This window comes from Lygodium microphyllum, chromosome 17 (genome assembly GCF_053477565.2).
Source record: "Lygodium microphyllum isolate KBCC chromosome 17, Lygodium_microphyllum_v1.1.10, whole genome shotgun sequence".
NCBI classification, from domain to species: domain Eukaryota; kingdom Viridiplantae; phylum Streptophyta; class Polypodiopsida; order Schizaeales; family Lygodiaceae; genus Lygodium; species Lygodium microphyllum.
Window position 1 is genome coordinate 16,883,825 of NC_141151.1, and position 13,513 is coordinate 16,897,337.

General features: G+C 46.2%; 1 protein-coding gene across 3 annotated transcripts in view; it reads left to right on the top strand.

Moving 5' to 3' along the window:
- The window catches only part of LOC148021623 (uncharacterized), a 43,473-nt gene that overhangs the window by 15,119 nt on the left and 14,841 nt on the right, over window positions 1–13,513 (top strand). The gene's annotated exons all lie outside the window — the stretch shown is intronic.

Sequence of the window (13,513 nt, forward strand, 5' to 3'; positions counted from 1 at the left end):
CAGCTAAAAGTTGGCTAGCTTGAGACTGATCCTCCCCCAGCTTGGTAGTATAGCCAAAGAAGACCACATTGCATGGTCTATCAAGGAATGAATCCCTCCGCACCCACTCTCTTGGATCCCAATGTAATCTCTAAAGGGGCCTCCTCTACTAAGAGCAATGTCTCCATCCATCTAATAGGCAGGTGGCTGGTCTGGGTTGATGTACCACTTCTTGTTGCGGTGTGCTACTCCTTTGATCCTCTATCTAAGCATCTTGTGAACTCTGTTTGATCCAAGTCCTCTCACTAGAGGTAGTTATTGTCCACCATAAAAGTGGATATCCTATCTCCACTAGTCACAATGACCACAAGGAGAATGTCCCCTTTGGAGAAAAGTCCAAGCCAAGCCTGAGAAGTGTTTGTATCCCTCTAGTCAAGAGGTTTTCCCTGTGTCACAGTCTCAATCATAGCTCTAGCACCCTAGAGATGCTGTAGTCTCTACCATTAAATCTCCTACTGTAGCTCTTGAAGTGCAAACCAATCTCCCACTACAGCAGCAACCTTTATAGAGAACCTCCCCTTAGATAAGTAAGTCCTCTATCCAAGATTATGGTCTGACTCTTCGTTGAGATACCAAAGTCATTCAATTCATTGTATTCCATTAATTCCTATTTTGGTCTCCATCTACAGCCCCAAAAATGCTTTATTTGTCTCATTTATTAGGGTTTGGCCACCACTCAAGTGAGTCAAGGCACCACCATAGATAGTTCAATGACTCACGTGTCTATAAATAGAGCATGGGCATTCATCACTCTACACCAATGTCTCAGTCTCCTCCCATCAACTTCAACTCTCCAATGCTTGCTAGATGCTTCCTGCAAGGGTGGCTCATGTGCTGCCTTCTAGATCTAATTTGCTGCACCTTGATTCGGTTGGCTGCCACTCAGCCTACCGCCCTGTCAAAGGAGCTGCCCAACCTGCGACTTCAGCTTGGCGACCTATTCTCCATCATTTCCACTACTACATTTGCTGGTTTCACTCCTCCTTGGACTGATATAGCGGTTCATATTCATAATTATTGTGTGTTTCTAGCTCCTGCTGTCACCCCAATACCTAGATGGCAATCCCCAGCCATTGGCCGCTTTATGTAGGCTACATTTAGCAGATTTAGACCGTCTATAGCAGATCGCACACTCTTTATCAGCCCCACATCAAATACCTTCGTTTTTGAGTTTTCTTCATAGTCACCCGTCTATAGCCACTTACACGATGAGATATTCACTGACATTCTTGCATTTTTTCTCTAGTTGGTTGACTAGCAGTCTTCTTGATTGCAGCCATATTTTGAAGAGATTTCAACATATCCTTGTGAAGATACACTAGGGTTTGCATTGAGAAAACACAGAATATACGAATACGATTAAAACACAATAACTCAGATAGTAATGCAACAAATGCAAAATGCAACAACACAAACACAAACAGAGGAAGAAAGAGAACTCTAAAGTGAATGACTCAATGCTGCTAACATCCACTAATGATGGATCCCAAGTGCTGTAACCACCAATTGGAGCTGAAAGAGTGCTTAATGTGGAAGGGCAACAACAGGCTGGTAACCAAAATGCAATAGTTTGGAGGCTGAAATCTGGTAAATATAGTAGTGTTGTAACCACCCGCGTAAGAGGCTGAAAACTGATCATGAAGTTGAGAAAAGTAGGGTGATAGCTGTCAGGGAGTGTGCTGAAGCAGGGCGGCTTGCAGAACAACAAAATGCACTCTATGAATTGTCGTTTGAATGCTAACATGGCAATCTGTACATGGTTGGCATATCTGGAAGGCACGGTGTCAGGTGGCTTTCGGCAGAGAGAGACTTTCAGTACAGGAAACCTTAGTAGAGCTTTGGACCTCCATCATCCACTCCCTTCGAGGTTGATGGGATCAGGTGCAGGGCGAGTCCAAGGCTCGTTAGGAGCTCTGATGTCATTTCATGCGCACTTGGGGCGGCCAGCACCTGTTCTTTGTGATGCAGGCAGGCAGCCCCAGATGGCGATACACCCCCCCTCCATGGCTTCTTGCCCCCATCCCCCCCAGACTGCCTTGAGAGGCTTGTATATATGATGTATCTGTGACTTTCATTAGCTCTAGCTTGGTGTGTTGAGCATGAGTACTACGTTGTAATCAGTTTTTTTTTAGTAATATAATCAGCCACATTTTACAGGAAAAAAAAAACACAATTGTCACGTGTCTCTTGGCAATAGGGCGGCAGCAAGAAAATGGATGCCAAGTGCTGGAACAGATGTGGATGCATTCGATGATGGGGCTGGACAGCAGATGATGATGATGTGGCAGGAGTTGCATGAGGCTAGATAGCCACTGGAGGTGGATTATAGGTCAGAAACAAGGCACCAACAACAGTAGAGCGGTTGTGGACTGGTGTAACTTGCAAACAAGGATGGACTGAATGGTGGGCAGCCTTGTCTATCTAGAGATGCTATCCTCCCAAATGAGGGTTTTGCTCATATTTCTTTTTAATGAAAGTTTCAATAATAACATGTTTTCAAGTTGCTTAAAAGAGCTAATTGGTTTGTAATGCATTTTAAGCTCAACACCCCCTTTTAAGCTCAAAATTGGAACCAAAAAGGGATTGTAAGAAAAGCTCAAGCCCATTTTACCCCAAGGTGTTAAGCTCAACACCCCCTTTTAAACCCAAAATTGGAACCAGAAAGGGATTGTAAGAAAAGCTCAAGCCCATTTTACCCCAAGGTGTCCCATCCCAAAGCAGCCAAGGCATTGGACAAAGGGTGCAAGTCGGGTGCTAAGTGGCCTAGCAAGGCTACAAAGGTGTTGTTTATCTTAGCAAGGAAGTGTTGAGCTAAAATAAGCATTACATGCTGAATTAGCCTCTTGAATAGCCCAAAAAATGCTTAATTAATAAAAACCCTAAAATGGTGCGCAATTCAAGCGAGAGTTTTACATGGTGCATGGTATGAGGTCCCAAGACTTTCTATAAATAGGTAGGCTGCCATCCATTCATCCCAATCTTATTTTTGTAGGTTTTAGGTGATCTAGCTTCATTGATGACACCTTGTTCGTGGAGGACATCTTAGTCGAGGCTCTTTAACATTGTCTACATTCATCCGACACCTATTTCCAGCCCCCATCACACAATCTACGCTATTTTTGTTGAGTTTATTATATTTGTTGCATCATCTACAGCCGGCGGCCTATTCTTTTGCTATGTTTATGATTTGTGGTTGTTGTTCAGACTAGCATGTCATCATACATGTGTTCTTATTGCCATCAGCCTACCATGTCATCATACATGCATTCTTACTGCCACATCATTGTCAGCTTGCTGCGTTTGCAGTTTTCTCTCTCCTCTGCTTGTCTAACATTGATCCCGGCATCACCCTTGCTGTGTTTGCTACTGTTAGACATCTTGGAGTTTACCTTGCTGCGATTTGGGATCAATCAAAAGTATGACACACTCTCCCGCTCATTACCTCTGCCTTGGTCCTTGAGACTTGAGAGTTTGGGGTATAGTTTTCATTCCTTGCACGGTTTGTTTACTGCACAGTCTCAGAGTTACCCTAACCTTAACAATGTTTTGTTGAGTTTATGCTTTGTTGTACACTCCCATTTATGTTTTAGTGTTAGTGTTGTGAGAGCAAAGGATTGAGGTACAACCAGATTCAGTAGACAGTGTGAGAGTGAGAGAGACAGTGTTGAAGCACAACACCCAAGAGAATAGACTGAATGAGTGTAATCTGAAAGTACAAAGTACAACCCTTAAACCTTAGGGTTGTAGGGGGGTGTTCACACCCGACACACACTAAGTGCCTAAATGTGTGTAACATAAGCACATAAGTACATACGATAATAAGACCATAAGTCTGGGGGAAAAAACCTCTCCTACTGAGAGTAAAAAGTGGCCCAGTGTCCTACTGATCACCGACACTCCCATATGAGCGTAGGCGTAAGTAAGGCGTGAGTAAAATATCCAACAAACCCCCCTGGAGTGAAGAGTGATCAAGAGTACAAGGATCATCCGCCACCAAAGGATATCAAATTTAAAGCATTGCGAAATGCTTCAAATTTGTCACGAGGAAGAGCTTTGGTGAAGATGTCTGCCACATTACTGGTGGTAGGACAATAGACAAGGCTGATATCACCTGCATGTAGCCTCTCTCTGACAAAGTGATAGTGAATCTCAATGTGTTTCGTGCGAGCATGAAACATTGGGTTCCGTGCCACTGCAATGGCACTCTGACTGTCAATGAACAAAGGAGTAGGCTCAGTAACAGATACATCCAAATTAGCTAGCAAGCATCTAAGCCATACGCATTCAACTGTGGTGGTGAAAGCTGCCTTGTATTCAGCTTCACATGACGATGTGGCAACAGTGGATTGTTTCTTGCTAAGCCAAGAAATGCAAGAAGTGCCAAGAAAGAAACAATTTCCACTAGTAGAGTGACGTGTATCATAATCACCAGCCCAATCAGAATCACTGTAAGCATGTAAATGCAGTGGTCCCCCCCTTGGCATAAAGCAACCCAAGAGAACGAGTACCCTGCAAGTAGCGGAAAACACGCTTGACAGCTTGCCAATGTGACATACGTGGCTGATGCATATACCTGCTCAAGGCTGAAACTGCAAACTGTATGTCCGGCCTAGTATTGCATAGATAGATAAGACATCCAACTGCAGGAGCATATGTATGTATATCAAACAAATCACTGTCATCATGTAATGACAGTTTCAGTCCAGGTTCCATAGGAGTAGTAACTGGCTTGCAATCCTGTAAGCCAAATTTTTCAAGAAGCTGCCCAATATACCTTGACTGTGATAACCTAATACCTCGAGCATTATGTATGAACTGGATGCCCAAGTAGTAATGCAAAACTCCCAAGTCAGACATGTCAAAAGTTTGCTGCAAATTTTGTTTGAATGCTGAAATCTGATCAGCATGTGTTCCAGTGAGCAAAAGGTCATCAACATAAAGACATAAAATCAGCATAGATCCCCCTTCTTTACATACGTAAAGGGTAGACTCAGATGAACTGTTTAGAAACCCCTGACCAAGCAAAAAAGCATCTATCTTTTCATACCAAGCTCTAGGAGCTTGTTTTAAACCATATAGTGCCTTTTTGAGCTTGCATACCAAATTTTCTGAGCTTTCAACTGCAAAACCAATGGGCTGCTGTACATAAACTTCCTCTTGAAGTTCCCCATGCAAAAATGCAGTCTTGATATCTAGCTGATGGACTGTCCAACCATAATGTGCAGCCAAAGCAATCATAGACCTTATGGTCGTCATACGGGAAGTAGGAGCAAATGTCTCCTCATAATCAATGCCCTTTTTTTGTGCGTAGCCTTTAGCTACCAGCCGTGCCTTGTATTTATCAATGGATCCATCTGCTTTTCTTTTCAATTTGTAGACCCATTTTGTTCCAATGGCTTTCTTTCCAAATGGCAAGGACACCAAATCCCAAGTTTGATTCTTAGTAATAGAATCTAATTCAGCTTGCATGGCTGCCTTCCAATGCACACTGTGTTGTGCATCCTCATAACATTCAGGCTCTTCATTATCAAAAGTACTTGTTGCCATAATAAACTCCATAGTATGTGCTGAATCGTGCAAACGAGTTTGCCTTCTAGTATGACCAGCCATGGGTGCATCCAAAGGACTATCTTGCATAGTCTGCAAATACCATCTAGGTAGCTGTCTAGCATCCTGGCTGTGTGCAAGCTCTTGCTGAATTTCTGTTTCAGCATGATGCTGAATATTCCGATCAGCCAATGGCTGAATTTCTGCACTATCCATAGGAGCAGCTGGCTGAACATTAGGTTCATTTTGTGAACCTCCAGCTGAATCACCAAAAGTAATGGGCAGCAGCCCTTCAAAAACATCACGGGCAGCCTGATATGTGTCCAAACCAGCCAAGGATAATTCTGATTTTTCATCAAAAACAACATCCCTGCTGACAAAAACCTTCTTAGTAACAGGATCATAGAGTCTGTAGCCTTTGCTCTCATTGCTATATCCCATAAAAATGCACTTAACAGCCTTGTTGTCCAATTTTCTTCTAAGTACCTATGGAATATGGGCATAGGCAAGACACCCAAAGGTACGAAAGTGACCAACAGAAGGTTTACGGCTGTTCCAAGCCTCAAATGGTGTGATGGTCTTCAAGGCTTTGGTAGGGCATCTGTTCAAAATATGACAAGCACACATGATTGCTTCCATCCAAAAACTATGAGGCAAGCTGTTTGCCTTCAGCATACATCTGGCCATCTCCATGAGTGACCGATTTTTCCTCTTTGCTACCCCATTCTGCTGTGGAGTATAAGCTGTAGTATACTGATGTACTATGCCCTTTTGCTGCAAAAAAGAATTCAGCATAGAGGACATGTATTCTCCCCCTCGGTCCGAACGGAGAGTCTTAATGTGGCATCCAAATTGGTTTTCAACAAGTGCACTGAAAGCCAAAAATGCATCATACACTTCTGACTTCTTTTTTAAACAATAGACCCAGCAAAAACGTGTGAAGTCATCAATGAATGTCACAAAATAATAACAACCACCCAATGACATGGTCTGCATAGGCCCACAAACATCTGAATGCACCAACTGCAATCTGGTTGTTGCCCTGAAAGCAACATCACGAGGAAATGAGAAACGATGCATTTTCCCCAAAATGCATCCCTCGCATAAGTGCTCAGGAGGTCTCTCCAAGAGAGGTAAGCCATCCAACATCTGAGTACGCTGTAAAAGCATCAAGCTGCCAAAGTTTACATGCCCTAAATGAGCATGCCATAACTCTGCCTGTATCATAGCAGGAGTAAGAGTGGATGTCAAGTATGGTGACTGATCTACTGAAAGAGCATCCAACTCATATAAACCATGACACAAAGATCCTGTCAAGACCAATGTCATGCATTCTTTTTCTCGAACCATGCAACGGTCATCATCAAAAGTGACCTGCATACCACAACGTGCCAAAGAAGAAATAGAAAGCAAATTCTTTTTTATTCCAGGCACAAACAAAGCATCCTGCAGGCGGAGAATAGAGCCATCAATGGCTGTGAGCTGAATCTCCCCAATACCACGAACAGGGTATGATGCATTATTGGCACACTGTACCGATTTCCCAACGGGAGGTGCACTAACTGAAGCAAACAAATCTCTGCGAGATGTGATATGTCTAGAAGCACCACTGTCAAAGAACCAAGTGTCAGCATCCTTTGTAGAGCTAAGTGCTCTATCGGCCCAAGAGATGTCATAACTGCAAGTGTAAAAACAATAGTCCCTGTCCACAACAAAGGACGCGGACTCACTAGCAGTGGAAGGAGTAGTAGAAACAAACATTCCTGACTCCTCCTTCTTCTCTTTGGCAATGCGCTTTCTGCACTCAGTGATATAGTGACCGGGCTTCTTACAATAATGACATTTCCTTTCTTTGCTTGCGTCCCCCCTTGTGACTGATTCTGCGATGTGCCCGAAGTGCCAGAACTCTGTGGAGCATTTTTCACCTTGCTGTTCTTGCCTTTTTGTCTTGCCACAAAAGCCTGCTCAGAGACTATAGCATCCACACCACTATTTTTCCGTGTTTGCTCCTCCTCTAGAAGCAAGCTAACCAGCTGAATAAAAGTGAGTGGGTGCTCAACAATCCTCATGGTGAGGTTCAATGCAGTATGAAAAGACAAGTACGAAGGAGGTAGGGAATTCAAGGTGGTGGATATCAACTGTGCATCCGAAAAATACTCATCTACATTCATGAGCTGCTCCCTCAAGTCCTGAATTTTGTTTAAGTGATCTTGCATAGAATCACCTTCATGCATCTTCAGAGTTTCCAACTCTTTCTTAAAGAAAGAGATCCGTGTCTCATTTTTTCCTGCAAACATATGCTCCAAAGTCAACCATGCATCTCGTGAAGAAGATGCCGAACGGATATGAGGTATGATGGACCGCTGAACTGCCAGAGCAATCAGCGACAAGGCTTGTGCATCACGGGTATCCCAAGCTTTTTGAGCTGCAGTTCTTGGAGGAAGTGGCTGAGGTGGAGCGGGCTGAGGTTCCCGTTGTCCACGTGCGCCATGGGGAGGTGGAGTAGTGGGAGCTACAACTCCCGGCCGAGTTTCCTCTCCACTGACATAATCCCATAAATTCTTGGCCACTAATACATTTTTCATCATAAATGACCAAAGGGAATAGTTGTTTCCGTCCAGTCTGTCCTCCTTGGATACATACGTAAAAACATCACCTCCCTGATTTGCCATGATGACAAATTTCCAAAGACAAAATGAGCAATGTCAAAGCAGTACGAACTGGAAATCTGCAAATTTCCAGAAATTGCAGCAAATACGTTTCTGCAATTAATGTGCAAGGGCGTACTCTGTCAGAAAACTGTCTTTTACTGCACGTTTCCCAAGGTGCAAACAGTGCAATGCAACACTGTTATGTCAAAACCCCCTAAAATTTTTTGCCAAATTTTTCGTCAAAAACAGTCGTTCTGTGACTGTATTAGCAGTTTAAATGCATCTGTCCTCCAAATACACAAAAGCCACAAAATTTCTGACGATTCAGTCCAGAAATTTGCATGAAATTGATTTCTCCAGTTGTTCTGTGCCAACCGCGTGTGAACCTCCTCTTCCAGAATTTTATTCTGGGCTGAAATAATAAAAATTTTGAAAATTTTACCTGGGCGTGTGGCAGAGTACTGACGTGGACCTGACGTGAGAACTGTCGCGAGCTGCAGGCGGGTATCAAACAGCGGGCAGGTTGGTTGCGTGGCAGGTCGTCTGACGGGCAGGCGGACTGGCTGACGTGGAGCTTTAAAACGGCGGCAGGCGGACTGGCGGGCTGGGCGAGGTCTGACGGGCGACGCAGCTGCTGATGTGGACGACTGCAGGCGACGACGAAATGTGAGAAGGCTGCGCTGACAAACGTCAGCGCCCTGCAGTTGACGTGACGCGTCTGGGATGTTGACGGCTCCTGCTGGTGGCGCGTTGGGACAGGGCAGTGTTGCGCGTTGACTGTGAGCTGCGCGCAGGGTAGAATTGGGCAGGTCTGGAGCTAGCGACTCGGGGGCAAGACTGGCAGGGACTCCTGGCTGCTGACTGAGGACCGCTCTGATACCAAATGTGAGAGCAAAGGATCGAGGTACAGCCAAATTCAGTAGACAGTGTGAGAGTGAGAGAGACAGAGTTGAAGCACGACACCCAAGAGAATAGACTGAATGAGTGTAATTTGAAAGTACAAAGTACAACCCTTAAACCTTAGGGTTGTAGGGGGGTGTTCACACCCGACACACACTAAGTGCCTAAATGTGTGTAACATAAGCATATAAGTACATACGATAATAAGACCATAAGTTTGGGGGAAAAAACCTCTCCTACCGAGAGTAAAAAGTGCCCCAGTGTCCTACTGATCACCGACACTCCCATATGAGCGTAGGCGTAAGTAAGGCGTGAGTAAAATACCCAACAAGTGTATCTCTTCACATGGTATCAGAACAAGGTTCTCTTTAACAAAGCCTTGGCCTTTGATCTGAAAGCCCTTCGCAAGAAGTAGGAATAACAGGAGGGCAAGATGACTTCGAACACATCTTCACCACATCATCATGATACTCCAAGGCCTAGCACATCAAGACATGAGATGGAGTAGGCCTCATAGCTTGTTCCTCCTACTTTTGACATGGCCGAAGAGTCTTCGGACTACCATGGAGTCCATAGACTATACGAGATCTCACAAGCCAAATACGATCTCATGGAGTAGGCCTCATAGCTTGTTCCTCCTACTTTTGACATGGCGGAAGAGTCTTCGGACTACCATGGAGTCCATAGACTATACGAGATCTCACAAGCCAAATGCGATCTCATCCTCATGTATTGAGCTCAATAGCAAATTAAAGGTAAACTTGAGTTTTTTCCTTTAGATTTTGTAGGAAGGATGGAAGCTCCACAAAGGACCAATCACCTTAATGTGGAAACTAGCATGGAGCAAACCATTTTCCTCTATACTGTTAGCCTGCTCTTATTCAGTCTCAGTCTGTCATCTCCTGGTTGTGAGCTCCTGTCAGAGTCTGACAGGAGACAGAGGAGCTCTGTCAGTGTGTTTTTAGGCTGCTTTAGTCAGCATTCAGCCTTGGGCATTTTACAGCCCAATCTGGGCTGTTTCTGGGCTGACTGCCCATTATTTTGGGCAGTCGGATCAGTTCTGGTCAGTCGGGCCAGATCTGGCCAGGTCGGCCAGTTTGCTGGCTGGGGGCTATTTATAGCAGCCCCCCCAGTCAGTCCAGTATTCATGCTCTGCAGGTACAGCACTGCTCCCTCCGTCTCCGTCTCCGGCATTGGTGCTGCCTCTGCTTCCAGTCTGTCCTGGTTCCCTCACTGACGCTCCGGGCTGCGTGCAGGGACTGTTCTGTCCATTCCAGTGTATTCAGCATTCATCTCAGTCAGTGCAGACTTTCTTCCTTCATTCTCTGCTTCCTCTCTCCTCTCCTCTGTGTTCGTGTTCTTCTTTCGCTGCGCACTCTCACATGATATCATCGCCTGATTGAGAGCACGGAGGACGAGAGAAATACCTTACTGCTGCTGCCCATAGTTCCACAACAGCCAGGCGATTCCTTCAGGCGGCTGCCCACAGGTCCATCCCAGCCAGGCGACTGCATCAGAAGGCTGTACAGCCTGCGTTTGCTGTACACAAGGGCTGCCACGTCATCCAGTGACGCAGCAACCCTGCGTTTGCTGCCAGGCAACCTCTTCTGCTGCAGGGCGACCTTCCTACAGCCTGTGTTTTGCTGTTTTGCAGGTCGCTTCTACCCCGGCTGCTCCTATCCTGCAGGCGACCTCTGTCTGGGCTTGTTCCTGGTGCTGGTGGTCTCGATTCTGGTGTTCGACATCAGATCTATTTGCGTTTTGCAGATCCAGGTGTTTGTAGGCACTCTCTGCTTGCGTCTTGGTGGTTGGTGACCACATTGCTGGTCCTATTTTGTCAGCGGCAAAACTTTCTTTGGTATTTTGCAGATTGGAAGATGTCTTACCAGTTTTCAGGCTTTGAAGACTCAGAGGATGAGCTTCTTTCTCATCATTCCTCTGAGCGGAGGCGGGACTATCGTGAAGTTCGACATCGGGAAGACCCTCCTCGCACTCGTCCTTCTTCAGTCCATGCATCTCAGAGGGTTCCATCTACTGCGAAGGTTTCTTCAGTGAAGACTGCATCAACTGTGCGGATGCCTTCCTTGATTCCCTCTATACAGGTGCCGATTCTCCCTTCCTTTCCGAAGGAAGATAAGTTGGATGGTTCCAACTACTCCCTATGGTCATGCAAGGTGGCTTGCATCCTTGATACCTTTGATCTATGGGAGCTTGTTTCTTCGCCCATCGACTGACCCCCCGTGGATTCGTCCGATGGCACCTCTATGGACCGTGCAGCCTTATGGGATAGGCTCAACTCTCGAGCCCGTTCCTTTCTTTTTATGAGTCTCCATGATTCTGTTCTTGTACATGTTCACAGGTTAAAGACCGCGGCGGAAGTATGGACAAAGCTTGCGTCTTTGTATCAGCACAAGACATTTGCCCACAAGATTTCCCTGGAGAAGAAGTTGCGGATGCTTAGTCTTGATGGTTCTTCTTCCATGAAGGAGCACATCACGAAGATGGAGGATATGCGAGGCGAGCTAGCCTGTCTTGGTCGTCTGATATCGTCTGAGGATATGGCGATGATTCTGTTGACTCAGCTGCCATCACCCCGTTATGATGTCTTCTACACCAGCCTCATCACTACGAGAACTCGTGAGACTCTCCTATGGGAGGAGCTTTCCCCGCTTGTCTTGGAGCATGACGAGCGACTCAAAGAGGTGGGAGCCAGTGGCTCCACCAAGGCATTTACGGCTACCACAGGTGGTGGCAAGAAGAAGAAACAAAAGAAGGAGAAGTCCAAGGACAAGAAGGAGGAAGACAAGAAGGATGCGAAGGAGAAGAAGCCCAAGTGTCCCCATTGTGGGAAGGGCACTCATCCCGAGGAGAAGTGTTGGCAGAAGTATCCCCATTTGAAGCCTAAGGAGAAGGACTCGAAGGCGGCCCCAGCCACAACAGAATCTGCGTTTGTGCATCTCTTTGTTGAGGAAGACACTGCCCTAGCTTCTACCACACAGGAGAAGCCTTGGCTCGTCGACAATGGAGCATCTTCACATATGACCTTCTGTCAGGATTGGCTGCAGGATCTTCGTTCCAGAGGGGGTACAGTCACCATTGGTGACAATTCTACAGTTCCTGTTCATGGAGTGGGGACTTTACCTATGTTTTCTGACAGACGGTCTTCCTCCGCCAAAGTTCTCTATGTGCCTGATTTGGGTTTTAACCTATTATCTGTGCATGGTCTTACTCAGTTAGGTACCCGAGTCATTTTTACTCAGGATGCAGTCACAGTGGAGGATGCTTCTACAGGTGATGCTCTTTGGACAGGTACACAGGAGGGTGGGCTTTATACGCTCACAGCCTTGGCTGCACGGACTTCCCATGAGCTTGGGCTGCTCTGGCATGCTCGGTATGGTCATTTGAACCTCGATTCTCTCCGCCGGGCTTCTAGGAGGAAGATGGTGGAGGGACTTCCTGATTTCCCTCCTCTTCACACTTTGTGCCCTAGCTGCTTGAGGGGCAAGCAGCACCGGCAGCCTCACCCGCAGGTTGCTTCTAGGAGGGCTACTTCTCCGCTTGAGTTGGTTCATACCGACCTTTGCGGACCTATGGGCACGGCCTCCCTTGGGAAGGCCAAGTATTTGATGCTGATTGTGGACGACTTTAGTCGTTATGTGTGGCCTTATTTCTTGGAGTATAAGAGCGAGGCGTACTTCCGTTTCTGTGAGTGGCAGGTGTTTGTGGAGACCCAAACAACTTCCAAGGTTCGTGGTGTTCGAGCTGATCACGGTGGAGAGTTCACTTCTCACCTTTTCTCTCAGTTTTGCAGGGATCATGGTATTCGGGTGGAGTATTCCCATCCGAACACACCATCAGAGAATGGTGTGGTGGAGCGTGCGAATCGGACCATGATTGAGATGGCCCGATCTATGCTGGAGCATAGGAGTCTTCCTCATTTCCTTTGGGGTGAGGCGGTGGCTACAGCGGTGCATATACGCAACCGCTCTCCGACTTCGGCGTTACAGGACATGACTCCATATGAGGCTTTCTTTGGAAAGAGGCCTTCCGTGTCCCACTTTCGCATCTTTGGGTGCGATGCTTTTGTCCATGTGGACAAGAAGAAGAGGAAGAGGAAGTTCGACTCTAAGTCGAGAAAGCTTATCTTCGTTGGTTATAGTACGACCACGAAGGGATATCGGCTCTACGACCTGACGACTCGGCAGGTTGAGGTGAGTAGGGATGTGATCTTTGATGAGGCTTCGGCCTCTGAGGATCCGATTGATGGTTCTATTACAGATGTTTCTTCATCATCGACGGACCCCCCCCACCTTCTCTCCCTTCACTTCCTTCCAGGATCACCCTTAGCATCCCCCCTATACCTCCTCCTTCGGCTT